Here is a 20,492-nt window from a genome sequence, read left to right as displayed (position 1 = left end):
AAATGCTCAGTCGTATCGACTCTTTGCGACTGCATGGACTATAGCCCGCCAGGCTCTTCTGTCCAAGGAATTTTTCAGGCAAGAATATTGGAGCGGGTTGACATTTCCTACTCCAGGGGATCTTTCCGACCCAGGAAAGATCAAATCAAATTTGCGTCTCTGGATTCTTTACCACTGCACCACCTGGGAAGCCCCACCAAATGCTAAAAATGAGAGCAAACACAGTGGCAAGCACAAGCAAAAGTAAGCCAAGTAAGAATTCCCCTCTCTTTGTTTATTTGTATGTGGCGGCAGCAGCAGGGGTGGCTGACCCCAGTGTCCACCTACCTGTAGCCCTTGGGAGACGCCGGGCCAGGGAGGCCCCTGGGGGAGGCAAGTGCGCAGTAGCCCAGAGGAGGCCGAGGAGCAGGGCCCGTCTTGCCCACCATGGGCCCCCTTTGATCTGCATGCCAGTAGCAATGTTTCTGCAGCGTGCAGCCTTGGGAAGGGAGAAAAGGAGGATTAAGCTGGATCATGTGAGGAATCTCCTTCCTGCCCCATGCCCTGCCCAGGGCACATCACAGCAAGGCCAGCGCATGAGGGAGGGTGACTGGAGTCAGTCAAGCTACTCTGATCAGCAGCCATAAGCCTCAGAGAGGCTGGAAGAGGTGGAGAGGAGGGGGAGAGTCCCCTGACCCATGGTCCCTGAGGGCAGATCGAGGCAGCTCGTTCTTTGTGGACTGATTTTATTCTTTGTCTTCATAGTGGCTTTGCTTTTTTTTTTTTTTTTAATTGAGGATAATTGCTTTACAGTATTGTTGCAGTTTCTGCCATACACCAAGGCAAATCAGTCATAATTCTATATATATAACCCTTCCCTGTGGAGCCTCCTTCCCCACTTCCAACCCACCCTCTAGGTCCTCACAGAGCTCCAGGCTGGGCTCCCTGTGTTATACAGTAGCTTCCCACTAGCTATCTATTTTGCATATGATAGTGTGTGTATGGCAATGCTACTTTCTCAGTTTGTCTCACCCTCACCTTGCTGCTCTGTGTCCACAGGTCTGCTCCACGTCTGTGTCTTCACTCCTGCTGTGGGCTTTCTCCAGATTTCTAAGGACCTGAGTTTACAAGTGCTTCCACCTCTCTCTCCAGCCCTTCTAGAAGTTGTTGGAGCTGGTGTCTATGTGTTCTTTGGCTAAGTTTGTACCCTTTTATATTGCTGTTTTGGGGCCTTTCATTCTCTCTCCAGTTAGGGCTCCAAGCAGGGAGGTCATGAAGGAGGCTCCTATAATAATCTACTGGAGAAATGATGGTGACTTGAACCAGAGCAACAACAGTGGGGGAGCAGAGAAGCGGGCAGCTTCAAAAACTAGTAAGAGCCATAGTGGATGAAGGCTATTGATCATTGATTGGTTATGCTCTCTGCCAGAGGTTCGAAAATGCAAACTGGACACGCCAGTGAGTGTTTAAATATAAACTACTATCCTTCCTACTCAAGCATTTACTGGGCTTGCTGGAATGTTAAGAACTTCTGGCAGTGTGGTAACATATAGCAAACAGCACAGGCTCTGGAGCCAGACCTCTTGGTTTGAATCCTAGCATTGCTACTTACTAGCTATAAGACTTGGACACGCTATTTAACCTCTCTGCTCTTCTGTTCCATTCTCTGCAAAACAGGAAGGTTATAGTACCCTCTATTTGGGTTGTGTGAGGACTACATAAATGAATGTAATCTGCTTAGAACAGCCTCTGCCCCATGGTCAATGTTACCTAGCTATCTATTATCTGTCATGTTCAGTTCAGTTCAGTCACTCAGTCATGTCAGACTCTTTGCAACCCTATGGACTGCAGCACGCCAGGCTTCCCTGTCCTTCACCAACTCCTGGACCTTGCTCAAACTCATGTCCATTGAGTCGGTGATGCCATCCAACCATCGCATCCTCTGTCATCCCCTTCTCCTCCTGCCTTCATTGTTTCCCAGCATCAGGGTCTTTTCCAATGAATCAGTTCTTTGCATCAGGTGTATTATTATTGCTATTTTACTACTTTTGATTAAGATAGAAGCTTCTTGGCCATAAGGGAATTTTTTAGTTTTGCAACTCTTGTGGTTCCTTTGCTTTGCAAAAAAAAAGCATAAACACTGTTCTATTTGCTTAGTTTTAAATTTAGAAACTGGGTTTTTCTGGTGGAAAGGAGTAAGTTGCTTCCGATGTTTGTGATCTTGATTTGGTGAAAATTCTCAAAGACCCCCTTTGTTTTGTTGGGAATTGTTACCCATTATAAACCTCTCGGAAACCATCATTTCCAGGAACTGACTACCCAGATGTGTGGTGTGGTTGTGAGGCTGGGATAATGAGTCACCAAAGTGTAGCCCAGGAACAGAGCAGATTCCCAGAAAGCAGAGTTCTGGCTGCTGACACCTGCAGGAGGCATCACCCTGGACCACTGGCCTGTGGTCTCAATGCCAGCAGTGCTAACCCCCTGGGAAGAGACCACTTAACTTTGTGTGCGTGGAAGTGTCTCACGAACCTTTCCTCTCCGAAATGCAGTAGTTTAACTAATTAATATAACTAAACATTATAAACAGACAAAACAGGAAAACGCAAACCCAGGGTGAATACTTACACAATGTATATTGTTAATCCAGGAAACAGAGCAAATATCTGAAGATATAAGCCAATGACTATGAAACAATTCCAGTGGAATCTTGTACAGCGTAGGTACTTAATAAACATTTCTTGATTGATTAGATTGTAATAAGTCTTGAAAACACATTCCCAGAATACACATATACTTGTTCTGAACAAACTATCTGATAAAGCATAGTTTTACCAAGAAAAGAGAATTTAGGAGGCTAATTAGATTTACTTCTTACATTTATTCTTCGTTTTGCAAAAGAATGTTTAAAGCTTTCTATTGTAAAATAAAACATATAAAAAGCCACATAAAACAAATGTATAGTTTATTATTATATTATTATTGTTGTTATTTTATTTTTATAAGATAGGCTCCCTCATAAACTCCCCAGGTCAAGAAACAGAAGTTTACCAGACACCCCAGCAATCCTTTCATGAACTTCAGTCCCAACTTATCCTTTTCCCTGAGAGTAACCAGGCTCCTGACTTAGATAGTAGTCACCTCCTTGTGGTGTATTTTTTAACAGTTTATCACCCTCCCTAATTGGGTGCATTCTTAGGATACTGCAGCTTAGCCTTGAAAGGAGTCTTTTAAGTCTCCTCTAGTTTATAGGTTTCCTCTCTTTTTTTCTTCTCCTTATGGGTTATCTGTTAGAAAACCCCCGGGGCATTTGATCTGTAGAGTTTCTCACAGTCCTGATTTTATCGATTGTGTCCTATGGTATAGCTCAATAGATGCGTCCGTTTTCTATATTTTTGTTGATTGACAGCTGGATGCAGAACTTGGTTAGACTCAGTTCTAACTGAGAGTTGCTGCTGCTGCTGCTAAGTCGCTTCAGCCGTGTCCGACTCTGTGCAACCCCATAGATGGCAGCCCACCAGGCTCCCCCATCCCTGGGAGTTAGTCAAGACTAACTCTGCTTGCTCGGAATCTGCTCTGCTACTGGGCTACACTTTGGCATCACTAAGGTGGTGGTGAGGTCTTTCCTTATAGAGCACACAATATCTGCTTCTCTCATTGGTAATGTTATTAATCACAGCCTTCATGCTCATTACCTAAATCTATTCATTCTTTTGCAATCCATTCACTTGCAAAAGAAAGACATTCTACTTCTATAATTTCTTCTTCATTTATATACTTGGAATGTTCTACAATGGGATAATTTCTATCATCTGCTTGGTAGGTTCCCAGGGGTATATAGAAAAGACAATATATGTGCTTGACTCTTCTTTATTTATCACTTCTCAGGATGACTGACTCTCTGTTTTCCTCCCAAATAACCAATTCTATTTAAACAATTATTATGAATTAATGTACTTAAATATTTTGATGGGTTCCAATTATAGTTATTATCATTTCTGAAGTTCAAATTGTCTCATCTTTAGGCAGAAGGAGCCTCTCCAATATGACTTCTGAGAGTCTTAATAGTTTCTGATAGCTTTCTTACTACGTAATGTTAAAAAAAAAAAAGATGTGCTAGGCTTGTCTTTTACCTCAAACCAGCCATTGTCCCAAATGTCTCTCTGTTTTTTAAAATGTTAAGTACATCAAGACCACGATCTAAGAATCTGGGTTGCCAGGGATGTTCATCCTTTCTCTCTCTCTTTCTCTCTCTCTCTGTCTCTCTCTCTCTCACACACATCACATATGCACACACACCTCTTAATAGATTGCCTCATGAGTTCATACCAATAGTTCTCATTCAAGGTTCTCATGTACTTAGGGGGACAGTAGAAAATCCAGTGCTTTATAATTACATATTTGCTAATCCTATTTATGAATCTCAAAATAGTGATATTGATATCACCACCACATATATAATTACTGAGAAGAGTTTTAAAATGCTGTATATGTTCTTTCTATTCTCTTTCTATGCTATGATCTATAGTCCATATTCATTGCCTGAGCATATAGTCATTAAATATATTCTTTCTCCCTTTAACCCTCATCTAATCTTGGTACTTGGAGAAGGCAATGGCACTCCATTCCAGTACTCTTGCCTGGAAAATCCCATGGACAGAGGAGCCTGGTAGACTGCAGTCCATGGGGTCGTGAAGAGTTGGACACGACTGAGCGACTTGACTTTCACTTTTCACTTTCATGCATTGGAGAAGGAAATGGCAACCCACTCCAGTGTTCTTGCCTGGAGAATCCCAGGGACGGGGGAGCCTGGTGGGCTGCCGTCTATGGGGTCACACAGAGTTGGACACGACTGAAGTGACTTAGCAGTAGCAATCTTGGTATTACAAATAAATAATTACATTTTCAACAATTGCCACCATTCTTAGGTTGATATTTCTCTAGATACTTTGATGCTCAAATCTTATATTCTAGTAGATTCTTTGGAAGGGATCATGGGAACTATATTCCCTGAGTTCTTTCATGTTGATAGCATTATTAAAGTTTGAACTGTGTCCTGTACTCACAGTGAAAATTAAAATAAATAAAAAAATAAAGAAGCCCAGAACAAGCAGTCTATTGAAATAACCAAGTAAGCTACCCTGGTAAAATCAGTGCAGAGGTGGTCATTGAGTCGATGACTAGTAGCCATTTTTTTCTTCTGAGGAATAAAACTGTCAGAATTACTTTCAGCTCTTCCTTGCTCACTGACCAGCTTTAGTTTCACAGTCTTCTCACAGATATCTGGACCTCTGCTGAGTTAGCGCCTGCTATATTTGGAATCAAAGCTGATAGTAAAGTTATGTTTACTAAGCATGAGGTATATTCATGAGTATTATTCAGTGTAATTCTCCCTCTAACCCTAAAGGGTAGAGGAGTGGTTTTCACTTGTTGCTCAGTAGAAGTATCTGTGGCCTTTAAAATTGCTGATGACTTAACACTTACCCAGACCAATTGAATCAAAATCTAAGGGGTGGCTTAGGCATGGATATTTTGTTAAAATTTCCCAGGTGATTCTAGGGGTGTTGAGAACTACTGGGATGGATATTTCTACCCTTGCTTTATAGATGGTAGATTGAGTCAATCGCCTAAGATCTAAGGTTATATAGTTCCCAACTAAGTGTAAGAGCCAGGATGCAGGCAAAGGTCTATTTAACGTCAAAGTCCAGGAATGTCCTCACCTGCTAAGTTGAGCCAATTCTTCAGAGTGTAAGTTCCATGAGGGCAAAACCATGCCTATCTAGTTTCCTCCAGCATTTCCAGTGTTCAACACAGTGCTGGGCATGTGGTGGACATTTATTAAATATTGTTGAATGGATGAGTGAATGAAATAAAATAGGGAATTCCACAAAGACTTTTCCTTCACAACATCCATAGGATAAGAATACACAGTGTCTTCTGTAAGTTGACCCTTTGTGCCATCCAGTTCCCCAGTTCAGTTCAGTTCAGTTGCTCAGTCGTGTCCAACTCTTTGTGACCCCATGAATTGCAGCACGCCAGGCCTCCCTGTCCATCACCAACTCCTGGAGTTCACTCAAACTCATGTCCATCGAGTCGGTGATGCCATCCAGCCATCTCATCCTCTGTCGTCCCCTTCTCCTCCTGCCCCCAATCCCTCCCAGCATCAGTCAAGCATCTGCCAATCAGCTCTTCAGCTCCACCTGCTGAATTTTCAAACACCATGTTGGGCTTCCCAACTTCCTGTTGGAGGAAATACGGGAAATCTACAATGAGGAACCCTGTGAAATCGGTCATTTGAAAAGAGATTTTGACTTTTCTTCATGAGAAAGAAAGCTAGTAATGTTGTCTTTAATTATCTGCACCCAACCCTGAACTGGAGGCTTTTGTAGGCATCCCAACTACTGTGAAGAAAGAGGAAGGGAAAGGAAACAGATGGCTAAGGCTGGTCCCGTGCTCTGACTTCAGCTTGTCATTATCACCTTTTTATTTTTTAACTTTCTGTTAAAATATATAATATACCTATGCAACTAATATACAAAAAGAGGGCACATGCTTTGCCATTGCTTTTTGCTATTTAAACACAGAGTCAAGCCAGATGGGGACCTCTTAATAAGATGGTCACCATGTTAAGAACAATCTGCAAGGGTGGAGATGCAGCAAGCATTGACTGCAAGTGCATCATCATGGAGAACCCTCTGAATCTCAGCTGCTGCTGCCCCATGACTGGCTTTCCTAGGAAGTAGCCTAGGAATCCTCATGACAAGGAGCTTTCAGCTCAGTCTACCAAGCTCCTTCATTTTTTGTCTCTAATCAACAAAGAAGTTGCTAGCTGGGACCATAGACATGGCCGTGAGTGAGCAACAGTCTGCTCAGTGTGGTTCACATATTCCCTTTTTACCTGCCAGCTTTCTCTCACCCTCATCCTTAGTGAGTTTCTCAGCAAAAGTCGGGATCACGCACTGGCTGAGAGTATGACTGAACATATCCAGTTTCTAACCCAGTTCACATTGGTCTCATTCACTGCTGTGTGGGTCCTACTCAATGAAAAGTGTTTAAAACATTTTCAATTCCTAGAGGGGCTTCACAGTCTTCTCAAAATTTGTATTTTTTCCCCCTGGAGGGTATATTCCAATTCTCTGAATACGCTGATCATGTTTTACAGATCAAATATTATTTAAAATAAAAAAACACTTTAAAGTGAATATAATTTTAAAATTAGCTAAACCTGGGTTACAGCTGCCTCCTTCATTCTTTCTGAAACTCAATAAATGGGGGTAATAACACGTGCTTTTTAGGCTATGAGATTACAAACTTAGAGCATGAATATTCATCCCCTTTTCCTCTGGAATATAACTCCATGAGAGCACATTTTATGTCACTAGAACTTGGCAGAGTGTTTAGCTCTCAATGAAATTGAATGCATTGGGCAGGCCATGAGCTGGGGGAAAATGAAGAGATAAAGGATTTTCATTAGCTATGTTTATAATAAAATGTTTGCTTTTTAGCCTGTATTTTGGTACTTGTTACACCTACTTCTTTGTGCTAGCCTTACTCTGTCTTCCTTTGCCAGGTTTAAATATAAAAGACTTCCCGAAATGTTTCAGAACTTGGTGGTTTAATGAGTAATCTGTAAAAAGGCTTGATCCAGCCTGTTTTTTTTCACTTTCTCCTCCAGCTCTATTTCACTGGGGTGTTCTGAGGGGGTGGCAAGTGTGAAATGTGGAGGGCGGGGGGTCCTGACTCATATGTGCTGGAGTGGGGAGATTTATTTTCTTCACTTTAATATAATAAACCCCCTCAGGGTCTGAGTTAGCATCATCATTTCTCCTTAGTCTGCTCCGTGAAGGTTGCCATCCCCACATGAAGAAATTGATGCCTCCTTCACTCTAAATAATAGGGACAAAGGCATAGGGATTCTTCAAATTTTGCCGGGCTTAGAGTTTCTTCCCTAGGCTAGGAACTCAAGAGCCCTGGTGCTCATGAGGACTGAATGTATAAGACTCTCGTTTTGAAGAAGGGACACCAGTAAGCACTTTATAATTCTTTCCATACTGGGATGGGTTATACACATCATGTCATGTGTTGGAAGTCCTTCCTTAGCAAGTAGAGCTGGAGGTGGTCATGGCTCTGCTGCTATTGTTGTTGGGAGTATGGCGCTAGAGAAGCAGGGGAGCTGACCAGGAGGGCTGACCACAGTAATACGAGTAGCTTGTACTCCATGCCCACGAACGCCAGGGCTGTTGTTGGTACTATGACTGTGGCCACTCTTTGTAAATCAATCTGTAGGCATGGTTGGCACAAGTCTCTGTGTAAAGGTTCCTTGTTTTCCAGACTGTGAGGCTTCTTAGTCTGCTGCGTCTTTGGCTGGGTATTCCCAAAGAACTAGAGTTATACTACTTTTTTCTAGAACCTAAGGACACACATATTTCACTGCTTGCTTTCTCTCCCTCTTTTCCCTTTTCCCCAAACTGAACGTTCGCTGAAGGGGACACGGATATGTACCTCACAGATACCCCTTGAAGAAGGACTTGCTATCCCAGCATGGGGGTTGCTGTCAGCAGATGGCCTCCAGTTTAGTCCTGTCACAGACTGCCTGAGCTGAAGAGCCTCCTTACCTAAAACCACACCATCCTCAGGGCAGCCCACATCTAAGTAAGGCAGAGATGTAGAAGCCCAGTCATTTCAGTGCCGTGAAGACAACTCTGATGGGCAGTGTGGTTTCAGAGCTCCCGACTGATTGGACCAGGGCTTCTTTGGACCTGCCTTGAAGTTCAACTTCTTTGACTTCCAAATCCTGCTTCCTCCGTTTCCTCTCACAGGTGTAGAGCCCCAGTAAACATCTTACACCCTGACTCCATCTAAATGACAGCCTCAAAGAACCCTACTTGTGACAGGCCCTAGCCTACTTTGTAGCTTGATTTATGCTCAGAACTCCAAACTTTACCCTTGATATTTGAACAGTGAGTTTTAGATATGAGAAAATTCTCTTTTCCGTCAACAAAGCTTGGCTTTCAAAATTGTTGCCTATAGATGGAAAAACAGATTGAATTTGAAGCTCACAGTTAAGGAGTAACTCCTTTGTTCTTTACTGTGTCTATCGTTTTCTTGAAGCAATGAATGCCACTGATTCCTTGGGCAGGTTTCTGGAAAATTTCTAAAGGATGTGCTGTATGCAGCCCATTTTCCTTCCAGCTGAAACTCAGTGAAAGATACTGCTTGGTTGTCATCCATGATTCCTACTTCTCCCATCCTCTACCATCTCTATCAATCACCGAGTCCAAATAACTCTTTCTCCTGAACATCCCTTAGGTCCGCACTCCTCTCCATATCCATGCTACTATTGTCTGTTGCCCAGACTACTACAGGAGCCTCCTGACAAGGATGTCATCTCAATCCCCAACTCCCGCTGTCCTTCCAACACCTGTGTGTCAAGTAGGCAGTAGAAGATAGTACACGCATCCTAGGTGGTGCTGGTGGTAAAGAACCCACCTGCCAATGCAGGAGACATAAGAGATGCGGGTTCAACCCCTGGGTAGGGAAGATCCCCTGTAGAAAGAAATGGCAACTCACTTCAGTATTCCTGCCTGGAGAATCCCATGGACAGAGGAGCCAGGCTGTACAGTCCATAGTGTCGAAAAGAGTTGGACACAACTGAAGCGACTTAGCACACATGCACACAGTTCAGAGGTGCAGCCAGGTAGAGGAGAAGGAGCCAGCCAGTGAATTTCAGAAAGAGGGTCACTGAGGCAGGAGGAAAACCAAAGGAATGTGATATTGTCAGAGCAGAAGATGGGAAGTTTGCACTGAGGACTGGTTAGAGGTTAAGGTGAAATACACAATAGTCCATAATATTTGGCAGCACAGAGATCATGGGTGATTTTCAAGAGGGAAGTTTCAGTGGAGTCCAGTGGGTAAAAGTTAAGTTGGAATAAACGATGAAGAGGAAAAAAAGTAGAGAGTTTTGGATTGTTTTATGTATGTGAAAGGGAAATTGAGCAACTGGAGGAGAATATTGGGTGAGGGATTTGGGGTTTTGTTTGAATGTCATGGGATATTCTATAGCATGTTTTTGCATTGATTTGGATGATTCAAAAACAAGCATGAATTGCAAATGCAGAAGAGAGAAGGGAATCCCTGAGACAGTTCTGGGGGTCAGGGTTTCAGAGCTCCAGAGGGTAGGTGGACTTTTGCTGGAGAAGCTCTGCTTCTTTCCCTGAAACAAAAGGAATGGAGAAGATGGATATAGAAGATGGATATAGAGTCACAAATTAGGTGGGGAGGAAGATATATAAATTCTTTTCTGATGGTTTCTACTTTTTAATCATAAATAACATTTTAAAAGTCATGTTTAATTCATATTTGAGGAAGGTTTGAGAAGAGAAACTGTAGAAGATAAGAAATAATCATCTTGATATTGGAAAAGCTAATTTACTAGGGAAATGTAAGAGGAGTGTTGAGTGTTTTGTTCAGGTTTTTGATCATGAATTTAAAGCAAAACTGGTTACCTCTAATCTGTGTGTATGCATTTATCCTCCAGTAATATTTTATTTTTAAAATGCAGGTGAGGGGAAACTGGACTCCAGTCAGTGTATTTTATTCCAAGCAAGTGTTGATAGACAAAAGAGGTGTAAAGGAAGAGAGGAAATTTTCAAAGAAGTGATTATAAATTATAGATTATGTGATATAAATGAATTAGAAAGAAAATTAAGAGGGGAATGATTGGAGGGTAATGAGAACATGGCTGATGGTTTGGGGATATTGATGAGGTGAAAAAATCATGAGCATGAACTGGAGTTGGGGATGGGGGGTGTGAGTTCGAGATTGGTGGGGAGATTAAGTGGGGAGGAGGATATGTAAATTCTTAGCTGATGGATTTCTATTTTTAATCATAAAGAACATTTACAAAATCATGTTTAATTCATCTTATATTTGGAGATTTGCAGATTTGGAGATGGTGCTGATTGCAGTAATAACCAGTTAATGTGTGATAATAAGACTAGAAAAGCAACTGGAGATGAGAAGTTCAAGGAACTGAAAGTCCAGTTTGGGTTTCCTCTCATCTTGCACACATCTTGGCGTTTTGTAGTCGCTGGTCTATCTTTCCAACAATGTGTTATTTAGGACAGGATCACATTTGTCACTGCTTCCTCCCTAATGCCCAGAATGGTACCTGACCCATAAAATACTCAATAAACATTTACAGAATGAACAAATAAGTCTATTCTTTTAAAAATTCTGAAAGTTATTCCTGAATTGAGAGCTGCATCCTGGGACACCACTGTCTTCACTCCTCGTGGGCCACTTCTTGTGGGCGGCCTTGTGGGTAATAACATTTACTGCTGCTGTGGATGCTGTGAGAAGCACTCTTTGTAATTCTCTATGGTATTTAGTGTAGGGGGTTGCTGAGGAAGTAATTCACTCCCTTACACAATATTCCTTCCATTAGGACCCACAAGGGAAGCTTTTCTAGGATTTCATTGCTAGGAAGACCTGTGACTCTCCTGAGTGAACTGACAATTTGTGAGTCTCATAAGTGAATGTGTTTTCCTCTTTGCTTTGTCTATTATAGCCAGATTTGTGGCGGAGGCTGAGGCTCAACTTCAGCAATTATGCAGAAAAATATAATATCCATTTATTATGAATTATTTTATCCTTTGCTTTATCTGATTATCTTTTCCTGATTTCCTCATCTTGGTGACTTCTTCTCATGTTTCTTTTTCTATTCTAGAATCTTTCTTGAATATTTAATATTAAAATGTGTCTCCCCAAGGTTCAGCTGGGTGAAATTTTCTCCTGACCACTTCAATTGGTGCAAATTCCTGGTGATCCTGGGGAAAGCAAACCTGTTATAAATCTTAATAGTGAAGATTAAGATTAGGTCCATTTATAAATAGTACATGTTTCTGAGGATTTATTGAGTTAATTAGTGTTGAGAATTTCTATAATATCTAATATTCAAAATGTCATCTATCTTAGACAATACCAGGTACAAAATTGTTTATAAAAAGTAAACATATTTCTGAAGATTTATCAATTAAATCAAGGTTCCTATCTGAGCCTTTATTAATTTAATTAAGGCATTTTATGAATTTTTGAAATATATTTGCTTAGTCAAATAATTTAAGAAATGTAAGATGAGCTAAATCATGTCTAAAGACTCTGGGAGCCTCATAAAAAATGCAAATATGGTAGTAAAGTGGAGATCAAGATGACAAATACGGACAGAGACCTCCGAGGGATGATAAGAATGAATGGGAATGAGAAGATGAGTGAAACTCTACAGGACTAACCACACGGGAACACTCAACGTAGAGATCTACATGCTATAAAGGAAATGAAAGGGAAAAAAAGAGGAAGCATGTTATAGCTATGAGCTTTGCAGTACACCATAGTGGACAGTCATTAAATACATTACGTACACTAATGTATTTAATGTACATTAAATACATTACGTACACAGTGACTAAATACTGTCCCTGTGGGAAACTGTATTCCAGAACACTCATTGATGCCTACTGTAATTTTATAAGAGCTGCTTTCCTCAGATGGAAGTGCGAAGTTAGCAGGACAGAGAATGAGCACAACTCGGCATGGGTGCTCTCACAGCGGAAACCAGGCCACTGCGTGCATTGACTGAGGGTAACTGAACGTCCTCTCAAGTGTGATCACGAGTCTCATTAAGTGTTGTGCATAAGAAGAATGAGATTGTTGAATGAGATTGTTCAATGTGTTTGCTGTGAAATACATGAATAAGCAAATAAAATGCATTAAAAATGTATTAACAACTGTAAAAATATTCGAGAATAATATAAGTAATGTTGGTATAGCTAGTTTTACATATTTTTGTAAACTACCTAAAATCCTTTTATGGGAGAAGCTGAGTTATTCATTAAACATAAAATAGGACTATACCAAGTCATATTTCTACTATTGAATTGAAAAAATGACTCTAGGGATGGAATGTGTATTATTAGAATTATTAGAACTACTAGTTAACACACATGATGTGCATTGCTGTTGTTGTTTAAGTCACTAAGTCATGTCTGACTCTTGCGACCCCATGGACTATAGCCCATCAGGCTCCTCTGTCCATGGGATTTCCCAGGCAAGAATACTGGAGTGAGTTGCAATTTCCTTCTTCAAAGCATCTTCTTGACCACCTCTGGAATTCCAGCTCCCCACATCAGCCTTTGCTGCTCCCTGAGCCTCAGTGGCCCCCTGCTCTGACCATGGCCATTTGGAGAGGCTCCAGTTTCATGGTGAAAAGAGAAACACATATTTGCTTAAAGTCAATTTGAAAAGCAACAAGGTATCTGTTTTGCTGTGTGAAAATCAGCTGAAGGGGAGTGTCTTGAGAACCGTGTGTGCTGAGTTAGCACTTCTAAAGGGTAACCTGGAGAATATGCACCCGCAGACTGTTCACACGGCTTGAGGGAAATTCACACTGGGCCCTTGCCTGAGTCCTGCAAGATAAAGTTGATAGTAGAAACACCTTTCTGTTTCCCTGTTTAGCCTCCTCTCATTTGTTTTCTCTGTCCTGCTATAGTAGCTTCTAGAACAATGTACAAAGACTCTGTCCCTCTTTTACTCAGGAGACCACTTTACTCAACTAGAATTGCTACAATCTTCCCTCTCTCCCTGGAGCCCTCCCTGTGAGCTGGCAGATAGTCCTTGGGTGGTCCCATGGTGTTGTGTGTATGGGCTGGGTTTACTCCCCCTCTTTCTCAATCCAGGAATGAGAATTAGTAGTAGGTGCTTGTTCTTTAGAAGGAGGGAAGAGCATGCTATTGAGAGGAGACTGGGTCTGGGATAAATCCCAGAAGAAACTCTGGCGCCTTGATGTACAAAGTAGTAGTCTTCTACTGGACACAGATTTGAGTAGATCACTGAATTTTTTTGGAGGTGTCAGAGACAGATTTAGAAGAACTGTAACCTGTGAGCTCATTTGCGGCTTATTATTAAGTGCTTATAAAAAGCACCTTTAGGGGACATGCCTAGCGGTCCAGTAGTTAAGGCTTCACCTTCTAGTGCAGGGGTGCAGGTTTGATCACTGGTCTGGGAGTTAAGATCCCACATGCCTTGCGGCCAAAACATAAAACAGAAGCAATACTGTAACAAATTCAATAAAAGATTTAAAAAGTAGTCCATGTTAAAAAAAACAAACCTTTTTTTAAGAAAAGCACTTTTAATATGCACATCACAGTTCTTTTTTAATAAAAGATATTAATTTAATTTTAATTTGATAATATGGTATTTCACATCACAGTTCTTAACTCAAGAAATACAGAGAGTACATGGTCTCATGGGAGAGACAGACATGAAGAAGATCATTGCTCTCAGGGTTATAACTGGTGTAAAGTAGGCAAAACAGGGTGATGTTGAAATACAAATAGTAACTTTTGGGGGATTCCAAAAAAGCTTCAAAGAGATGGTGTTATTGGGGGTGGGCCTTGAAGGACAAGAAGAATTTGCCATGGGAGAAAGAAAAGAAGGGTATTATTCCAAGGTAGAGGAATTCTGTGTGCAAAGACATGGAATCCGGAAGTAGCCTGGCTTCCTCAGGAAACAGCACACAGGCAGGAGGGAGCTGCTCCTGCAGGGAATTGGGGGAGCAATGGCTGGAGAGGAAGCCATGCCACACGAGGTGCCTTTGGTTCCCAGCCAGGTGCCCGGGGCCTTTTTCTCTCCCTTTGTGGAAATCCATAGATTTTGGAACAGGAGGCTGTCTTAGAAAACATCTGGCTGATAAAGAACCCGAGAGCCACATGGTGAACTGATTAAACTGCATATTTAAAAATAGAGCATGATTTAAGAGTTACTGCCAAATGAGAATCTCCTGAAGACTTTTGTCTTGCCTGAACACATATATATTACTTATCAACATAAGCATTTTGTTTCTTAGGTGTGCTTGTTTGCAAATGATGGACAGTGTGTCGTTAGGGCTTCGTGTTCTTATAGACCCAAGAAGTTGGGTCTGTCAGCGTGTTTACTGTGCAGAATTCAGATTAATGCTTTGGACACTCACTCACACCATGCAGGTGGGAGTATACATTGGAACAGCTCTTCTGAAGGGCAGTTTGGCAATGTATATCAAAACAGCATTTGCAATCTGAACAGCATTGACCTCAAATTCCTTTTTAAAGAATTTGTTCAAAGGCACTGGCCAGAAATGCATCTAGAGTATATTCATGCATTGTAGGATTGTTTATAATGTCAAAAAACTGGAGATAACCTACATTTTCTAATAAAATAATTATGGTATAGTGGAGTATTCTGTCAGTACTAAAATGATTAAGTAGAAATTTTTGAAATATGAAAATTTCATATGAAAGTATATTCCTGAATGAAAAAACAGGTTACAGAAAATCATGGATAATGACCCTAATTCTATAAGAGTTACATATTTTTACAAGATTAGGTTTATTTCCTTTTACAAAAATTAGTCTACTTATGTGTACGTGTGAAAAAAATCTGGAAAAATTTATACCATGATGTTAATAGCAGTTATTACTGGGTGGTAGGGTAGTAGGTGATTTTTAATTTCTACTATTGTCTTATCTATATAATTTCTAGGATTTTGGTTTATCAATAAACAAGCATCACTTGATTACTTGTGTAATTGAAGAGTTATACACCATTTCCCCACGTGAGTGCAGACTGGTTATCTGCCTGTTTGTTGTCATTGTTTAGTTGCTAAGTCGTGTCTGACTCTTTTGCAACCCATGGACTGTGGCCTGCCAGGCTTCTCTGTCCGTGGGATTTTCTAGGCAAGAATACTGGAGTGGGTTGCCATTTCCTTCTCTAATTTACCTGTTTACCACACCTATTTTAGATATTTTGATTGTTTCTTCTGCAACTATTTGCCAAATTATTAGGGAAAATGAAAAAGTTTGGGGATAATATATAATGGCTGGAAAACTTCTGTCTTTTGTAGGTTGTGTCTGTGATGGGAAAGATAAGCTAGGTTTATCACTACTCCATTTTGGAAAGCAGAAATCTTTAGGTTAAGCATGGCTGGCTGACTTCCAGAATTTCCATTTCCTTAGTGACTGAATGGCGTAATAAATTGGATAAAAGCATCTGCTATTTTTCAGGTCATCTATGCTGTGCGAATGTCTCACTGGACACTGGGATCCCCCTTCAAATACTCTGATTTTTCATATTCTGCACATACAGAAGGAACTAATCTGGGGTTGAGCCAGTCCTCTTAGGGGGTGTTTCATACTTGGTTTTGTCCACTTAATTTGGACTCTGGTGTTCAAGTGGGCATCACCCACATCTAGAGTCTGCTTCTAACACTTTCAGAAAGGATTCTGTACCTTGGGTTTTATGAAGATGGTTAATGTATTGTGGAGAATGAACTAAAACACCATTCATTGTTCTTACAGGTAGACTTCAAGCTGTAAAGGAAAGATACACAGCAGGTTTGACCCTTTTCTTCTCTCCTTCCTCCCTAAGGAACTTGGAGATAACTTTTTACTAGACTTGTTTTGGTCCAAACTGGTTCTTTTCATGTTGCTCTTATCTGAAAAGCTCCCATCTGCCCTGGGGTATCTACATCTTGCTCTTGTCTTTATTACATAGTCTTTATGGCAGCATGAAGGACTGACCTATCAATTGGTGTGAGTTTTTCATTTTTATCTCCTTCCCTGTTTCAGGTGGGAAGCAAGGTTGTTCTTATTTCTTTATCTTGGAAACTTCTGCAGGGAAGAGAGAAGAAACGTCAGAGGACAAGAGCTCTTTTAATGTGTTTGAAGATCTTGAGCTTTTCACAGTAATGGCGTGGGTGTTCTGGGGAAGACAGAGGCAGAGGGAGCATCTTTAAGCACAAGGTGGAGCAGGGAAATCCAGATATGAAGAAGCTCTGGAGAATGTCCAGTCTGGAGAGTAGTTGGGACCCGTACCCTGCTCCTAGCAGAGCTCTAGGAGGGCAAGCCTTCTGAGGTACCATAGGAGATTTACCACATTGCGTGCATGCTCAGTTATGTCCAGCTCTTTGCAGCCCCATAGACCAAAGCTGGCAGGCTCCTCTGTCCATGGAATTTTCCAGGCAAGAATACTAGAGCAGGTTGTCATTTCCACCACCAGGGGATCTTCCCAACCGAGGGATCAAATCTATGTCTCTGTGTCTCCTGTGTTGGCAGGAGGATTCTTTACCTCCGTGACCCCTGGGAAACCACTATGAGGAAAGAGGCTGGGATGAAGTCTGAGAGACACTGCATCTCCAGCCCTGAATGACATGCACTTTGAGGAACACTTAAGCTGATGAGAACATGCTGTTTCTGGCTCTGGTGTCACTGGCTCTGAGTCCATCAGATGTACTTTTTTAAAAGGTCTTGGTTTCCCTTCGATATCCCTCCAACATGCTGCCGATGGTTCATAGAGATTTCTGAGGGTTTTTTTGGCTCTAAGAGGAGATGGACCAGACCGCTGCATTCCCTTTGTGAGGATTCATAGTTTGGGGGCCAGAAGCTGAATATTTAAAGGCTGTGGTTAGTAATAAGGTTTGCACTCCTTTGTGTGAAAAAGTCACTTCCAGGTTGGAGCTAAGAATAGATAACCCATTTTCGTAACTGCATGAGATTTCCTATTTCACATTATTGAACATCAGCCCTCCCTTCTGTAGCAGCTCCAGCTGTAATCGTTTCTCTATGCTTAGGAGCAGGTAATCCATTTTTAGTTGCACTATTAAAAACTATGCTATTGATTATTTCTTGGTTTGTGTCATGGTTTCAGAGGCCGTGATGATATAAAGTCACTGTATGTTTGGCTCTCTAATCATTGTTGTTCATGCATCAAATGGGGCTGTCGATGCAGACTGGAGCCATAAGGATGACACAACATGAAAATGAACATGCATGACAGGCTGCGGATGAGAAATAGAGGCAGCAGCACTGACCTCAGGTCTCTGAGAGCTCCGGGGGAAAGTTAGAGCATCGTCACCAGGACCTATAATACACGAATAACCTAAAATAAGGCAGGAATTAATAAGGGCCAGAATCGAGTTACAAGGCATTATGCACACTTAGAGAAGGGAGCGTTTATACCTGGATGAAGTATTTGTAGTCTTGAATGATGTTTAGGATTTGTGTATGCAGAAGGGAAAGAGTAACTCATATGTCTATTTTTTTGGTGAAGTATTGCAACTACAGCCTGTGGATCTGGTTCTTAAGGTAAGTTACAGGCTATGCAATCCATCATATGCCATGCTTTCCTACCATATCTAAAGCCTGAGTTTGGAGTGGATTGGAAGAAGGTAAAATCATGTTTCATTTCCTTTTAGGAGAGTTTAACTCAACTTTCTCTTTTAAAAAAAATTTAATTGGAGGATAGTTGTTTTACAATGTTGTATTGGCTTCTGCCATACAACAATGTGAATCAGCTCTAAGTATACATATATCCCTTCCCTGCTGAGGCTCCCTCCCACCTGACCCGCCATGGCACCCCTCTAGGTCATCACAGAGCACCAGGCTGATCCTCCTGAACTATAGCAACTTCCCACCTGCTATCTGTTTTACTCATGGTAACATATATATTTCAATGCTACTCTCTCAATTTGTCCCACCCTCTCCTTCTCCTACTGGGTCCACAAGTCCGTGCTCTAAGTCTGTATCTCTATTCCTGCCCTGCAACTAGGTTCATTAGGACCATCTTTCTAGATTCCATATATCTTTTTGTGATTCCTTTTAATTGAAGATTTCATTGAGCCAATGATGTAAGTTCAGGCATTGTCCAGAGATGAGGGATGGCTGGGGATGAGGGAGGGTTTTGTGGTCTCCCTTATCTTCCACTGGTTCTTGATATTCTGTCTGTGCTTAAGAGCAGTTATCAAAGTAGTGTAAAGGAAAGGATAGAAAAGAGTTCACATTTCCAGGTTGTTCAGTTATAAATTTCTGGACACCAAACATGGGAAACACCCAAGGCAGAATGATCTTGTGAAACGTGGGGAACAGTGATCAACAGAAATGCACTCTCCATGCCCCGACCAGATCATCAGTGAGGCCAAGGTGAAAAGGAAAGCACCTGGATAGGAAAGTCTCCAGACATGATGGTACCAAGTCTGGTTGTTGTAACTATAATCACAATATAATTATAAGAGCTAATACTTACCGAGTACTTGCTGCCAAGTTCCTGACATGCATTATCTTACTTACTCCACATAACTATCCCATAAGAGAGACACAACTGTTCTCTTTTACAGATGAAGAAACTCAGGCAGAAAAGTTAAAGACAATTGGCCAAGGTGATTAGCTAGGAGTTAGTGGAGCATTTCAGTCTGTCTCTTGAGCCTCAAAATGTAATTCTTAGCCAGACCGACTGGTTTCAAGAGAGCAGAAGGGAGTGTGTATAGGGGATTTCTCCTGGTGCTCCCAGTGTCCTGGTGGGGGGAGGGGGGGTGATGGAGGCATTGCTGAGTTTGCTCGCATCATCAGGGATAATTTAATGGGCTGCTCTGGTGGCTCAGATGGTAAAGAATCTGCCTGCAATGCAGGAGACCTGGGTTTGATCCCTGGGTAGGGAAGATTCCCCTGGAGAAGGGAATGGCTACCCACTCCAGTATTCTTGCCTGGAGAATTCCATGGGCAGAGGAGCCTGGCAGGCTACAGTCCATGGAGTCACAAAGAGTTGGGCACAACTGAGCAACAAACACACTTTCATTAAAACAAGGCAATGCTGTGCTCACAGAATTCATGTCTCACATTTCCTCAGGTGTTTTCTCTTTTATCCTCTGCCATCAATAGAGTTGTGACTAGATGGTGGCATTTGTGAGAAGCATCAATAATGAATTAAAATAGCTTTTTGATGGAAAAAACTATTGATAACCTATAAAAGAGTAACACTCTTAACAATTCATTTGCAGTTGATTGAAGAGAGCAAATGAAACAAATTTGTAGCATGTTAGATTTTGCTGGTTTCATTTCTGAAAAATAAATAAGCCAATAAACTCTTCTACTGAAGATTGCTGGCTGTGTATGTTGAGTTACAGGACTGTAATATTTATTCACCAATCAGGAAACATGAGTGTGCATTCCTAAATATACCTTTGCTTCTCAGACACACATTTGTATAATTCTTTGGCTTCCTGTAGGAGAAGTGATGTTGAACCTATCTCTTATGTTCAATTGCTGTTTACAAGTTCACAGCCAATTCTAGACTCTACCTCCAATACTAGAAAAGAAGAAACATTTCTAAGAAAACCTTCAGGTTTTCATTTCCAACAAATCTGCGGCACAAATACATGGGAATTAATTGGATATATAATGTTATGCCTTCCTAGAGTTGGCATGCGCTATTTTCTAGGATCCTGGTGCAGTGGGTCTGTTAAGAGCACATAGAATCTTAAAAATAATGTTTTGGCAAGAAGGTAATGCATGCACACAAGACAAAATGCAAAAGGTGTTTATCATGTAATTTGAAAACTAAGAGTGTCCCCAGCTCCATTCCACGGCCATAAAAATTACAGATTTCCTTTCTTGTATCACATGACATCTTGACTCAGATAATTTAATATGACA

This window comes from Bos grunniens, chromosome 10 (genome assembly GCF_055505025.1).
Source record: "Bos grunniens cultivar Pamir isolate PY7600 chromosome 10, Bosgru_T2T1.0, whole genome shotgun sequence".
Taxonomy (NCBI): Eukaryota; Metazoa; Chordata; class Mammalia; order Artiodactyla; family Bovidae; genus Bos; species Bos grunniens.
Note: the sequence above shows the minus strand (reverse complement) of the source record.